A 15453-nucleotide genomic window follows, 5' to 3' on the forward strand; every position below is an offset into this window, starting at 1 on the left:
AAGAGACTGTAGAGTTTACTATGTATAGAATTAGATAGTCTACAAAGAGAGATAGTTTAACTTCATTTATTCCTATTTGTATGACTTTCATTTATTTTTCTTGCCTGATTGCTCTGGCTAGGACTTCGAGAGCTATTTAGAATAGGAGTGGTAAGAGTAGGCATCCTTTTTCTATTCTGGTTCTCAAGGGGAATGCTTCCAGCTGTTGCCCATGTAGTAAAATGTTGACTTTTACTTTTATGAAAAATGTAGTTTTTCATAAAGGGTTCTTATTATTTTGATTTCTGTTCTTTCAGTGCCTAGTTGGTTCAGTTTTTAATGTGAAGGGGTAACAAATTTTATCAAAATTGTAGTATATTGAGATGATAATGTGGTTTTGTTTTCAGTTCTGCTTAAGTGATGAATAAAGTTTATTGATTTGCTTTTGTTGAACCTACTTTGCATCCCATGAATAATGCTACTTGATTGTGATGAATTAGCTTTTTAATGTGCTGCTGGATTTGGTTTGTCAATATTTTGTTCAGGATTTTTGCATCTGTGTCCATTGAGGACATTGTCCTCAAGGTTTTGTGTTGGGTTTTTTTTACATTTTGTCTCTACCAGGTTTTGTTATCAGAATGATGCTGTCCTTATAAGAATGAATTAGGGAGGGCCGGGTGCGGTGGCTCAAGCCTGTAATCCCAGCACTTTGGGAGGCCGAGGCAGGTGGATCATGAGGTCAAGAGATCGAGACCATCCTGGTCACCATAGTGAAACCCTGTCTCTACTAAAAATACAAAAAATTAGCTGGGCATGGTGGCGCGTGCCTGTAATCTCAGCTACTCAGGAGGCTGAGGCAGGAGAATTGCCTGAACCCAGGAGGCGGAGGTTGCGGTGAGCCGAGATCGCACCATTGCACTCCAGCCTGGGTAACAAGAGCAAAACTCCGTCTCAAAAAAAAAAAAAAAAGAATGAATTAGGGAGTAGTCTCTCCTCCTCGATTTGTTGGAATTGTTTCAGTAGGATTGGTACTAGCTCTTCTTTGTATGTCTGGTAGAATTCTGCAGTGAATCCATCTGGTCCAGAGCTTTTTCTGGTTGGTAAATTTTTTAAAAATTTATTTATTACTGATTCAATTTTGGAACATGTCTTTTTAGAATTTCAGTTTCTTCCTGGTTCAACTTGGTAGGTTGTATGTTTCCAGGAATTTATCCATTTCTTCTAGGTTTAGTTTCTTTGCATAGAGTTGTATGTAATAGTCTCTGAGGTTTTCTTTTTTTTTTTTTTTTTTCCTGTGGGACCAGTGGTAATGTTTCCTTTGTCATTTCTGATTGTGTTTATTTGGATTGTCTCTTTGTTTTTCATTAGTGTAGCTAATAGTCAATCAATCTTATTTATTTTTTCTAAAAACTAACATTTGGTTTTCTTAATCTTTTGTGTGGCTTTTGTGTTTCAGTTTCTTTCAGCACATCTCTACTTTGGTTATTTCTTCCCCCTGCTAGCTTTGTGGTTGGTTTCCTATTGTTTTTCTAGTTTCTCCTGTTGTGGTCTTAGATTGTTAATTTAAGAAATATCTAACTTTTTGATGTGGACATTCAGCAATATAAAATTCCCTTTTAACACTGCCTTAACAGGGTCCCAGAGAATCTTGTATGTTGTATCTTTGTTTTCACTGGTTTCAAAGAATTTCTTGGTTTCTACCTTAATTTCATTGTTTACCCAAAAGTCATTTCAGGAGCATGTGTTGTTTAATTTTCATTTAATTATATGATGTTTTATACATCTTGGTTTTGATTTCTACTTCTAATGCTATGGTCCAAGAGTGATTGGTATGATTTCAAAACTTTTTCAATGGCTTTGTTGTTGAAGACATGGTTGGTTTTACATTATGTGCCATGTGAAAACATGAAGAATGTGTATGCTGTTTTTATTGGGTGAAGTGTTCTGTAGATGTCTGTCAGGTCCATTTGGTCATTTGTCGAGTTTAGATCCTGAATATCTTTTTTAATTTTCTGCCTTGGTGATCTGTCTAATACTGTCAGTGGGGTGTTAAGTTCACCAGTATTATTGTGTGGCTATCTAAGTCTCTTCATCGTTCTCTAGGAACTTGTTTGATGCATCTGGGTGCTCCAGTTTGGGATGCATATATATATATTTAGGATAGTTAAGTCTGCTTGTTGAAGTGAACCCTTTATCATTATTTAATGGCCTTCTTTTTCCCTTTTGATCATTGTTGACTTAAATTCTGTTTTGTCTGAAATAAGAATAGCAACTTTTGCTCTTTTTATTTTCTATTTGTTTGATAGATCTTTTTTTCATCCTTCACTTTGAGCATATGGTTGTCATTGCATGTGAAATGCGTCTCCTGAAGATAGCATGAGGCTATCCTGAGTCTTGCTTCTTTAGACTTCAGAGTTTCTAAGAAAACCATTTTATCTTCTTTGCAAAGTTTGCAATTAAGTGCTTTTAAGTTTTAAATAATTTATTCCTGTTTTATTAACAGGATTATAAATAATATTTTAATACAATTATAGACTACTTTCATTATGTATAGAGACAGTTTTCACCTTTCCTATACCCAGACTATGTAGGATATTTAATATACCAAGAACAGATATATATAAAAAACAATATGTAGACTAAACAAATTTTATGGCATGACTAGGTAATCAACAATATAATAGAATGTCGATTTAAATTTATGTATTAAAAGTTTAGTAATAGATATTATTGGTATCATGAAGTGATGTTTGTAATTTCCTGAAGTTGCCTTTTAAAATCTTCAGACTTATTTTCTTTCCTTCCCTCTCTTTCTCCCTCCCTCCGTCCCTTTCTCCCTCCCTTCCTCCTTCCCTTCCTCCCTTCCTTCCTTCCTTCCTCCATCCCTCCCTCCCAATGAGGTTGAATTGGCTCACAGTTCTGCAGAATGTACAGGAAGCATGGTGCCAACATATGCTCAACTTCTGATGGGGCCTCGAGAAGCTTAAATCATGGCAGAATGTTTCATGTGCTGTTGAGGAAATGTGTATTCTGCAGCAGATGGATGAAATGTTATGTAAATGTCTGTTAGGTCCATTTCATCTGGAGTGCAGTGTAACTTCGGTGTTTCTTTGTTGCTAGATCATCTGTCCAATGCTGAGAGAGAGGTGTTGAAATTCTCTACTATTCTTGTATTGCAGTCCATTTCTCCCTCTATGTCTATTAATATTTGCTTTATATATCTGAGTTCTCTAGTATTAGGTGCATATATTTTTATAGTTTTTATATCTGCTTACTGTATTTACCCCATATATATGGTTATTTTCATTATGTAATAACCATATATATGTGTGTGTGTGTGTGTACATATATATATATGTGTGTGTGTGTGTGTGTGTGTATATATATATTTTTTTTTTAACCAATCTTGACTTAAAGTTTATTTTATCTGAATAAGTATAGCTATTCCTGCTCTCTTTTTTTGGTTTTTACTTGCGTGGAATATGTTTTTCCATCTCTACACTTTGAGTATGTGTGTATCCTTGTAGGCAAAGTAAGTTTGTTGTAGACAGAATATTTGGATCATTTAATACATTCAACCACCCTATCTTTTAGTAGGATAATTAAATCCATTTACATTTAAGGTTTTTATTGATAGGTAAGGGTTTACTACTGCCATTTTGATACTTGTTTTCTGGATTTTAAAATAGATGCTTTCTTCCTTTTCCCACCCTCTTACTGTCTTTCTTTGAAGCTAAATAAGTTTCACTATCAGTATGTTTTGATTCTCTGCTATTTATTTTTAGTGTATCTATTATAGTTTTTATTTTTATGGTTACCACAAGGCATACAAAAAATATCTTACAGTTACAACATGTTATTTCAAACTGCTAATGACAACAAAAAAACCTACACTTCAGTATCATCCACATCTCAACATTGTGACCTTTTGATATTTTATCTTTTTATATTGCCTATTTACTAATGAATTGTTGTTGTAATTGTTTTTAATACTCTTGTCTTTTAGACATTATATTAAAGATATAGAATATTCTAGATTTGTCTATTTTCTTATTTTACCAGTCAGTTTAATAACTGCGGATGTTTTTGTATTGTGTTAGCATCCAGTTTCTTCTGTATCAAAAAAAAAACCCTTTTAGTATTTCTTGTAAGACAAGTCTGGTGTTAGTGAATTCTCTCAGCCTTCATTTGTCTGAGAAAGTGTTTATCTCTTTTTTGAGTTTGAAAGATAGCCTTGCTAGGTTCAATATTACCGTTTGTCTGTATTTTTCCTTCAGCACTTTGAATATCACATTTTAGTCTCTCCTGACATATAGGATTGCTGCTGAGAAACCCACTGAAAATTATATTGGGGCTCCACTGAATATGGTATTTTTATTTTCTCTTGCTGCTTTGATTATTCTTTCTTTGTCTTTACTTTTTGCTAATTTAATTATGACATGCCTTGGGGAATTCCCCTTTGGGTTGAATTTGATTGGTTGTGTCTGAACTTCTTGTCTTTACCTAAATATTGTCATTTTTCTCCAGATTTGGGAAATTTTCAGACATTATTTCTTTAATTATACTTTCTAGGCAATTTTCTCTCTTGTTTCCTTCAGAAATTCCTATTATGCAGAAATTAGTTCATTTGATTCTTCTGTCCCATAATTCTTGTAGGTTTTCTTCACTCACTTTTATTCTTTTTTTTTTTTCCTTTTTGCTCCTCTGGTTGGATAATTTTATATGTTCCATCTTCAAGCTTGTTTCTGCTTAAGCATGTCTGCTGTTGAAGCTTTCTAATAAGTTGTTTTTTAGTGTAGTTATTTTATTCTTTATTTCTAAGACTTCTATTTTGTTTTTGAAAAATTGTTTCTTTCTTTGTCATTTTCTCATTTTGTTTTTGGATTGTTTTCCAAATTTTATTTAGTTTTCTGTCAGGTATTTTTGTGATTCTCTGAACCCCTTTAAGGTTCAGAGTATTCTAAATACTCTGACAGATGTCATATATCTTCAGTTCTTCTTGGTCAACTACTGGAGCTTTGTTGGTTTCTTTTGGTGCTGTCTTATTTTCCTGAGTTTTCACAACTCTTGCATCTTTATGTTGATTCCTGAGCATTTGATGAGACAGCCACTTCCAGTTTTCGCTGGTGTTGTTTGGTGGTTTTAGACCTTTACTCCTTAGTATCGACTCTTTAACACTGCTCTACTGTTGCTTTCCATCCTGGGGAGAACTTCCACTGAACAGCAGAAGTAAAATACTACACTGTAACTAACATGTTGCCCTGTTATTGTTTCCTGGTCTAGAAAAGACTTACAGTGAGCACCAGAACTTAAGTTTAGACCCATAAATATATTTCATCCCTGCCATTTTTTTTCTAATCTTGGGAAGACTTAAGTTTGCACTAGTATTAATCCTGACCTTTTAGTTTTTTCCAGGCCAAGAGAAGGCTCCACCTGTGTACTTCTGCTTTGTGGAAAATCCAGCTAGGGATTTAGCCATTTCCATGAATAGTGCCCTCTGTGGTACTATGGCATTGGCTAGTCTCTTTCATGTAGCACCACTACTGACTGGAGTACAAAGGAGCTGCCAAAATCCATACATCAGTCACTGTGATTAGTGCCCAGTTCATCACAAGTAGTTCAGCTTTTCTGCTACACCCAATTGTTCCCCTGGAAAGGAGGCAGTATTCCAATAGGTGAGGAGATCAATCATCCACCTCTCATTTCCTCTTCTCACCTTGGAAACCACAGGTCTAGAGAAGTTCTCTTTGAGTGGTTATGCCAGCTTGGGAGAGGGGCTGGCACAGTCTAAAATGACTATTTCTCTTTCTGGTCACAGCTTCCTGCTGCCCTGATGGGTTTGTCTACTTTCCTCCTTTTTTCCCCAGTGAATTCAGGGAGATATTCTTGTCTTCTAATAGTTTCAAGTTGAATTTCCATGGTGGAAGTGATGATGCTTGGGATCTTCTATTCTGTCATCTTGCTGTCACTCACAATTATTTTAATATTCACAGTACATCGAATGGATATTCCATGTTTTTTTAAATTTACCTGCTGATGGACATTTTGAGTTATTTCCAGTTTTTGGCTATTATAAACCAAGCTGCTGTGCATATTCATGTATGAGTTTTCTATGTACATGCACCTTCAGTTTTCTTGAATTATCTAGGAGTAGAATGACTATGTCATACAGTTTTATGTATGTTTAACCTTTTAAGAGGCTATTGGAGCATTTTGCAAAAATTTATATTTTACATGGCCATCAGCAGTATATGTAAGTTCCAGTTGCTCTGTATTCTTTTCAACACTTGACATGGCTTGTCTTTTTAATTTTAGCCATTGTATACAGTAGTAGCTAATTTTGGTTTATTTTTAATTTCCCTAATGATGTTGAGCACTTATTCATGTGTTTATTTGCCATTAGTATTAGTTTTTTATTGCTGTAAAATGTTACCAAGAACTTAGTTACATCAAACATGAGTCATTATCTTCTCTTAATTCCATAGCTCAGAAGTTCTGGTGGGCTTAGCTAGTTTCTCTTTTTAGGATTTTACAAAGCTATATATCAGTGTATCAGCTGGGCTGGGCTCTTACCTGGAGGTTTTGAAAAGAATCCACTTTCAAACTCATTTAAGTTTTTGGTAGGATCTAGTTTCTGCATATAGTTTTAGTTTTCTTGCCTCAAGCCTCATAGTTGAAACCACCAGTAAATATTAAATAATATATATTTAAGAACAAAATGTTTATCTCTGTATAATGAGCAAAGTAAACACGACTAGAAAACAAAGTTCAAACTCCTCAGCAAGGCCCTCAGTGAGGAACTGCTTGCACACCTTTTGTTTTTATTTAACCTTATTTCCTCTTTCCTGCATTATACTATAAGCCTGCACAGTACTGAACAGCTCATAGATCTCTACACCTGTTCTGCTGTTTCTTGCCTCTGCACTATCTCGGATGCTGTTCTTTATCCAATGATGCCCTTTCTTCTTTTTTTAAAACTTAGAAAATTTGTAGTTATCCTTCAAAGCATGTCAGATGCTATTTTCCATAAGAAGTTTCTCCTAATTGCCTCACACTGGGCACAATGTCCCCCCTTTATCACCTGGGAAATCATCCATCTCTCCACACATCATATTATGTTGAAATTACCTGGCTACCTGTTTGCATTCTTAAAAAATTCAAAAGCAGATGATGTATTTATGGGCTGGCAACCTCATCATCCTGCAGAATACTTGTCACAGAACAGGTATTTAGTAAGTGTTGTTACTAAGTAAAGGAACTGTTGGTTGAGTGAGATTTCTTTCTGAACCTGTGTTTTTCTAAAATGTTTTAGAAACATTACTTGGGTGATTTCTTTCTTCTGATATACTTACTGTCTTCCATAGTTTTATGTTTCTTCTTTTGCTTTGTAATTTTATGTTTTTAGGTGTTTTTTGTAGATATTTATAACTTCTGCATAGTATTCTCTGTCATGAGTTTGCATGGCCTTACAGGATAATCAGCTTTCTACCCATTGGTGAAATGCTGTTGGTATGCACTGCTGAAAAGGACAGGCTAGTTGTTAAAGTATTGAAATCCTTCTTTATCGTTTTACAAACAGTGGCTTTTTTAAGCTCTCTTAAAGAATAGTTCTATCCTGAATTCTGGCCTATCACCAGGACCTATACATCATTCAGCTACTAAATAATATTAACTATTTAATAATAGTTAATTATAATTAATAATTATAACGTGTAATATATAATAGGGGGCTTGTTGCACTCTGTCAAAATACAAGAGCAGAGTTCTTTCTCATAACTGCGTACATTTACCATAAAAACTTTAATTTTTTAAAATATTACTTTTGCCCGCACTTAAGTCTTAACATTGAGAGGTTGGACATTTTTCTGCTATGCCAGAAGTACTATCTCTGATGTCACACTTAATGGTGGTAGAGGGCTGCCCTCATCCTCAATCTTTTCTTTTGGCCAGCCTGCATCTTTTACTGGAAAGGGATACATACCATAAACTATAGGGGGAGTTATGCCACTCAGTCCAAAGCTAGGAATTTATGGGTAACTTTAGCCACTTGCTCCTTCATGAAGCCCATTTCTGGTCTCCTAATATTTACAGGGTCATGATAGCTTCTTTTCTAGGATAGACAGATATGTTTAAGCTTGGCCTGGCACTTCTTAAATTCATTTCCCAGTGCCTACTTGGGGATTGCCCTATTTCTGCCCCAACCTGCCCTATAGGCTCTTTCTTTAATTAGTCCATTAATATTTTTCAGTCCTGATTACTTCTTTTTTTGCTCTCTTTCCTCCAGGAGCACCTTTATATTTTATATTTCTACTCTAGAAAGTCATCCCCTTGCTAGCCGTTTGAAAATTTTCCTCCCTTCACACATCAGTTTGCTTTGGAATATCCATATCAATCATTTGGAATATACAGATTTTATGTAAATTACTCACTAACTTTTACTGTTTTGGAAAAAATATAGTAATGACCCACAAGTCTATATTATATACAGATGTGTAACCTCTCCTGAAAGGGTTAGTGAAATTCCTGCTGTCCCAATAACATATTTGAACTCACTGTATGTGGAAGGGCCTTTAACTGTATACTTTTATAATATATTGGTTTTGAACTTTTTAATGCAATTTGCAATTTAATTAATTAAATAATTTACTGGTGTCTGGGCACATTGCTATGGAAATATATTAACTTTGTGAATAACTCTGATTTTTCAGTATGGCAGGTTTTAATTTTTTTAATTTGGTAACATTTATTTCCCAGTATTGGCAATTCCTAAATACTCCTGAATTACTTTCATGTTGAAACATCATCTTATTTTCAGAATTAATGAGACCAGAATAATGCACTTTGAATATTTAAAAGATCCCAACTATTCTAGAGCAGTAGGTATATTCTGCCAGTGGACTTCAAAGGCAATGGTGCTGAGAGTTTCAAAAGCAAGAGTTTACATGGTCATTTGAAGCCTGCAGTATATTTCACCTTGAGCTGCATTTCAGCTATTTTTGTTGTTACTGTTGTTGTGTGTGTATAACTTTAATGAGAGTCTTTTTAAGTAATCTTCAACATAGATGGACACATATTTGATGTGTTACAAGGAAAGTAGGCCAATTAGAGATAAAGCTTAATAGCTTCAAGGAGGAAGCTGGAAGATTTACTGACACTTGACAGAAGAGAGAAGCAAAACATAATCTTAGTGAAGCCCTTATTTTTTAAGAAATTATATCTTCCTTTAAATAAATATTTTCAGATTTTGAGCTTTCTAAATGAAGTAATTTTATCCTGGTTTTGATGAACAAAATCATGAATTTCTTTTTGCTGTAGGCTTGTATCAATATTCTATAAGACAGAGATACTGTAATATGCTAATTAATGCCTTGATGTTTTCATTCATACCATGAAAAAGGCTTCATTTTCCCCTAAAATCTATTCTAGTCATTCTTACTTCTTTATAATATATTCTTACATACTACTTAGGAACTCTCTTTAACAATGTATAAATTTTCAGACTTTTTTTTCTAGGATGATAGTAGATTGATATTTTGAAAGAATAACAAGACATATAAATGTGTGTATAAAGTAAAAAAGCTGGCTGGGCGCAGTGGCTCATGCCTGTAATCCCAGCACTTTGGGAGGTCAAGGCAGGTGGATCACTTGAAGTTAGGAGTTCAAAACAAGCCTGGCCAACATGGTGAAACCCCGTCTCTACTAACAATGCAAAAAATTTGGGTATGGTGGCAGGTGCCTGTAGTCCCAGAGGAGGGGCTGAGGCAGGAGAATTGCTTGAACCCAGGAGGTGGAGATTGCAATGAGTCGAGATTGTGCCATTGCACTCCAACCTGAGGACAAGAGCAAAACTCCAAGAGAAAGAGAGAAAGAAAGAGAGGGAGGGAGAGAGGGAGCTGGGCAAGATGGCTCATGCCTGTAGTCCTAGATACTTGGGAGGCCAAGGTGGAAGGATCATTTGTGCCCAGAAGTTAGAGGCCAGCCTGACAAAATAGTAAGGCCATAAAAAAGAAAAGAATACAAATAATTGTAAATATGTATATACAGAATAAAAGCCAGGCATGTTGGAACTTCCTGCTACTTGGGAGGCCAAGGTAGTAGCATCATTTGTGCTCGGGAGTTAAAGGCCAGCCTGGGCAACACAGCAAGACCCTGCTTCTTGAAAAAATAAACAAACAAAAAGAATAAAGATCTTCAGGACCCCGAATTGAAGAGAAAATTTATGATAAGAGTGCCGTGGCTCTGAAGGAAGTCCTATCAGTCTTAAAAAATTGGAATATTTTGTTTCTATATATGTAGGACATGGTCTTGTACCCAAATGAGGAAAGAAGTTTTCCAACCTTAGATGAAAATATGACCAAGAGTTTAATTATCTTTAAAGAGATGAATGAGAAAAATCCACCCAAGCACAGGAAGATTGTAAGAAAGCTAACTTGTCACTAGACTTGCATAGGTTTGCGGCTTGATTTATATGATCTATCAGTTCCTGGATGGCTTATTCATTTGGAGTTTCTGACGGAAGAAAACTCAACAGAGGCCTCAGAAGTAATACCACACAACTACAACCATCTGATCTTTGACAGACCTGTTCAAAAACAAGTAACAGGGAAAGGATTCCCTATTTGAAAAATACTGTTGAGATACTGGCTAGCCATATACAGAAAGCGAAAACTGGATCCTTTCCTTACACCTTATACAAAAATTAACTCCAGATAGATTAAAGATGTAAGCATAAGATCTAACATCATAAAAACCTAGAAGAAAACCTAGGCAGTATATTCAGGACATAGGCATAGACAAGGACTTCATGACTAAAACACCAAAAGCAATGGCAACAAAAGCCAAAATAGACAAATGGGAACTAATTAAACTTAAGAGATTCTGCACAGCAAAAGAAACAACCATTAGAGTGAACTGGCAACCAACAGAATGGGAAAAAAAATTTTGTCATCTATTCATCTGACAAAGGGCTAATAACCAGAATCTATAAAGAACACAAACAAATTTACAAGAAATAACCCCATCAAAAAGTGGGCAAAGGATATGAACAGACACTTCTCAAAAGAAGACATTTATGCAGCTAACAAACATATGAAAAATAATTCATTATCCCTGATCATATAGAGAAATGCAAATCAAAACCACATTGAGATACTACGCCACACCAGTTAGAATGGCAATCATTAAAATATCAGTAGACAGGGCCGGGTGTGGTGGCTCACACCTGTAATCCCAGCACTTTGGGAGGCCGAGGCGGGTGGATCACGAGGTCAAGAGATCGAGACCATCCTAGTCAACATGGTGAAACCCCGTCTCTACTAAAAATACAAAAAATTGGCTGGGCATGGTGGCACATGCCTGTAATCCCAGCTACTCAGGAGGCTGAGGCAGGAGAATTGCCGGAACCCAGGAGGCGGAGGTTGCAGTGAGCCAAGATCGCCCCGTTGCACTCCAGCCTGGGTAACGAGCGAAACTCTGTCTCAAAAAAAAAAAAAAAAAAAATCAGGAGACAACAGATGCTGGAAAGGATGTGAAGAAATAGGAATGATTTTACACTGTTGGTGGGAGTATAAATTAGTTCAACTATTGTGGAAGACAGTGTGGTGATTCCTCAAGGATCTAGAACCAGAAATACCATTTGACCCAGGAATCTCATTACTGGGTATATACCCAAAAGATTATAAATCATTCTGTTATAAAGACACATGCACATGTATGTTTATTGCAGCACTGTTTACAATAGCAAAGACTTGGAACCAACCCAAATGCCTGTCAATGACAGATTAGATAAAGAAAATGTGGCACATATACACCATGGAGTACTATGCAGCCATAAAAAAGGATGAGTTCATGTCCTTTGCAGGGATATGGATGAAGCTGGAATCCATCATTCTTAGCAAACTGACACAAGAATAGAAGACCAAACACCATATGTTCTCACTCATAAGTGGATGTTGAACAATGAGAACACATGGACACAGTGGGGAGAACATCACAAACCAGGGCCTATTGTGGGGAGGGGGACTAGGTGAGGGATAGAAGGGGATGCGGGATTGGGAAGGGATAACATTAGGAGAAATACCTAATGTAGATGTTGGGGGGATGAATGCAGCAAACCACCATGGCATGTGTATACCTATGCAACAAATCTGCACAATCTACACATGTACCCCAGAAATTAAAGCCAAAAAAAAAAAAAGAAAACTCAATATGATTTTGAAAGAACATCTCAACACAGGATTGCCTTGGAGGAAGAGGATTGGAGGAGAAGAAAGGATGAGCTCATAACAGAGAATATACAAAATATAGGCAGATGTCACAACAAACAAGAGAATCGAATGTTGCAAATTTAAGATAATGGAAGAATAATCTAATATAACATACAAGTGCTTATAGTGATTAAAGATATGAAAGAGGAAATCTTAAGAGTATAATTTCACTCTTTATATGATCCAGTGCTATAGTATCAATAAACCAAATCTCAGTGACTTAACACTACAAAAGTATATTTCTCATTCATACCAGAGTGTGATCAGGTGTGTAGCTCTGGCTTTGTATGTGCTGAATAAGAGTTCTTGAATCCTTTCGAGTTATCACCATTTTGTAAGATGTCCTCATAGGACTCAGACAGACATTAAGCAGGAAGAGAGAGAGAATTATCTCATAGAATGTTTATGAACCCAAAGTTGGAATACAGCATAATGTAGTACTAGCCAAACTACAAAATAAATGGAAACAGGATTGGTAGCCCTCTGGCCAATCTCTACCTACATATAAAAATTTGACACAGTTTCTATTGGATATTATCAGCAATGTAAATTATAGGTATTCATTGTTTCATTTCATATTAATAGATGTTAGAGAGATAGATTTCTTACTTTGTCCAGATACTGTCCAAGTTACTGGAGACGGAGGAAGTGAACAAAAAATCCAGTGTTCATACCACAGTAGAGTTTAAAAATCCTACCTGCAGAAGCATATGATGAGCACATAAAGGATCAGTGACAGTATTGAGTGGTATAAAAATGAAGCAATATGAAAGGATGTAGAGAAGTGTGTCTTACTATAATGGGGTGTTCAGGAAAATCCTCCTCCAACCCCACCTCCAGGAGGTGATATTTGAGAGACGTTTTCTTGTTGCTAAATTCAACCTCTAGTTGTTTTCACTTTATCTTGCTTGATCTGTTAGCTGCATTTATGTCTCCTGCTCATGGCCTCGTTTTTGGAAAAAAGAAAAATGCTTCACTTGATTTCCAAGGTATTTCCTTTGACTATGTTTTCCCTACCTCGCTGTATTAGTTTCTTGTGGAACTTAGCTATACTAAAATATCACAAAATTAGTTGCTTCAAACCACACAAACTCATTGACAAATTTATTTGGAATTCTGGAGGTCACAAATCCAAAATGGTTCTCACTGAGCTATTAACGAGGTTTCAGCAGGGCTGCCTTCCTTTCTGTGGGCTCTAGGAAAATATCCATTTCTTGCCTTTCCAGCTTCTGGAGCCTGACCACATACCTTGGCTTGTGGCCACTTTTCTCTGTCTTCCAAATGCAGCAATTTTCCCTTTTTGCTTTCTTCAGTAGTCACTTTTCTCTTTAACTTCCTCCAACTCCTTCTTCCACTTTTAATCACTCTTTGGGTTACACTGGGACCCCCAGATAATCCAGGATAATCCCCCCATCTCAAGATACTTAATCATATCTAAAAACTTCCTTTTTCCATGGAGGGTAACATCCACAGGTTCCAGGGACTATGATGTGTATGTATTTGACGTAGGGGTTGGTAGTTATTCTGTTTACCACATTCAATGACTGCTTTCTTTTCTCAGTTTTCACAGTTATTTCCTCCTTATCTCTTTGACCCTTACATCTAGAGAACCAGGGCAGAAATACAGCTCTGTTGATTACTAAAGTGTTGAAATATTTTTATATTTCTCAGTAGGTATTCTTAACAATTACCAATAACTGTGAGTTTCAGACATTTCTGCCTTTTGACCTGGATCCCTGACTTGCCCTGAGGAATTTACATCTTTGCTCTTGCTACATAAAATACAAAATAAATGTCTTGCTTAGTTAGAGGCTTTAAAGACACTGACCCAGCATTGTGTTCAGGGTCCATTTAGAATTTGTTCTTGCTTAATCTACACCAGTTGTTATCATCTCTGGGTGTGTCTCTTTCTTAAGGAGTTATTTTCTTGATTATTTCATCCAGTCTTAAGACTTTAAATACCAGCTAGATGCTGATGCCTCTGAGTTTCACTTGTCCAGTTTTTCTCCCAAACTTCAGAATCTGACATCTAATTACCTACTCAGTATCCCCAAGGTTATATTTTTGGCATCTCAAGTACAATCTCATTTATCAGTGTGCTGCTGCTTTATGCCCCTGATTCAGTTTTTCCCCATACCGTGATCTTCTGTCTGTAAGGAAATATCAACTCTATCTGCTTTCTCTATCTTAAAGTATACACAGAATCTATATCTTGCCTTCTCTTCAGTTATGAAGCCAGTCCAAAACCCCATTCGCTCTCTCCTGTTAATTCAAAGCCTTCTATATTGTCTCCCTTGTTTCTTTGGGTTATTTTTCTCTACATAGCAGCAAGAGTGATCATCAAATTCTAATAATATCGTTTTGTGCCCCTGCTCAGAACCCTCCTTGGGCTTCCTATCTCACTCACAGTAACGACCCTTCCCCCTGGCTTAGATCACCTTGACAGTCTTCACATCTAGTACCTCTCTGCGATCATCTTCCTTTACTTTTCCTCCCACTCACACAGCTTAAGGCACACTGACCTCCACATTATTATTAAACTAAGCCAGGATGCTCCCTGCATCTGGAATATTCCTCCTTCCTGTATCCTGTATCTGGAGCATTCTTTGATGGATAGTCACAGTTTGATCCCTCCTTACTATAGACATTTTCCTTAACCACTGTTTTGGAAATTGAGTACCTTAACTCGTCGGTTCCCCTGTACTGTGTTTCATTTCCCCTTCGGAGTTACATGTTTGAATACAGTCACACATCTCATAACAACATTTTGGTCATATATGAGAGGGGTCATCTAGTAAGCTAAGGCTAATTTATTATTGAAGAAGGAAATTGTTTTTACGAATTTAATGTAGCCTAAGTGTACAATATTTATAACATCTGCAGTAGCATAACAGTAATGTCCCAGGCCTTCACAGTCACCGTCCAGTCACTTACTCACTAAAAGCAACTTCCAGTCCTGCAAGCTCCATACATGGTAAGTGTGCTATACAGGTTTACCATTCTGTTGTATCTTTTATAGCATGTTTTTACTGTATTTTTCTATGTTTAGATGTGTTTACATACACAGATGCTTACCATTGTGTTACGATTGTCTGCAGTATTCAGGACAGTAACAGCTGTACAGGTTTATAGCCTAGGAGATACACTGTCCCATAGAGCCTAGCTGTGCAGCACAAGATACCAGCTGTGTAGTGTGCTTACTAGGTTT

At 36.3% G+C, this 15453-nt stretch overlaps 1 protein-coding gene across 8 annotated transcripts in view; it reads left to right on the forward strand.

Annotated features, from left to right (window-relative positions):
- The window catches only part of ADGB (androglobin), a 211305-nt gene that overhangs the window by 29488 nt on the left and 166364 nt on the right, over window positions 1-15453 (forward strand). Inside the window, exon 2 of one of the 8 annotated variants that reach the window (XM_054254496.2) lies at window positions 15129-15219. The exons of the other annotated variants lie outside the window; for them this stretch is intronic. The gene's annotated coding sequence lies outside the window, so the exon portion shown is untranslated. The remainder of the gene's footprint in view (window positions 1-15128; window positions 15220-15453) is intronic. 8 annotated transcript variants of the gene reach the window in all.

The sequence above is a fragment of the Callithrix jacchus genome, chromosome 4 (genome assembly GCF_049354715.1).
Source record: "Callithrix jacchus isolate 240 chromosome 4, calJac240_pri, whole genome shotgun sequence".
Taxonomy (NCBI): domain Eukaryota; kingdom Metazoa; phylum Chordata; class Mammalia; order Primates; family Cebidae; genus Callithrix; species Callithrix jacchus.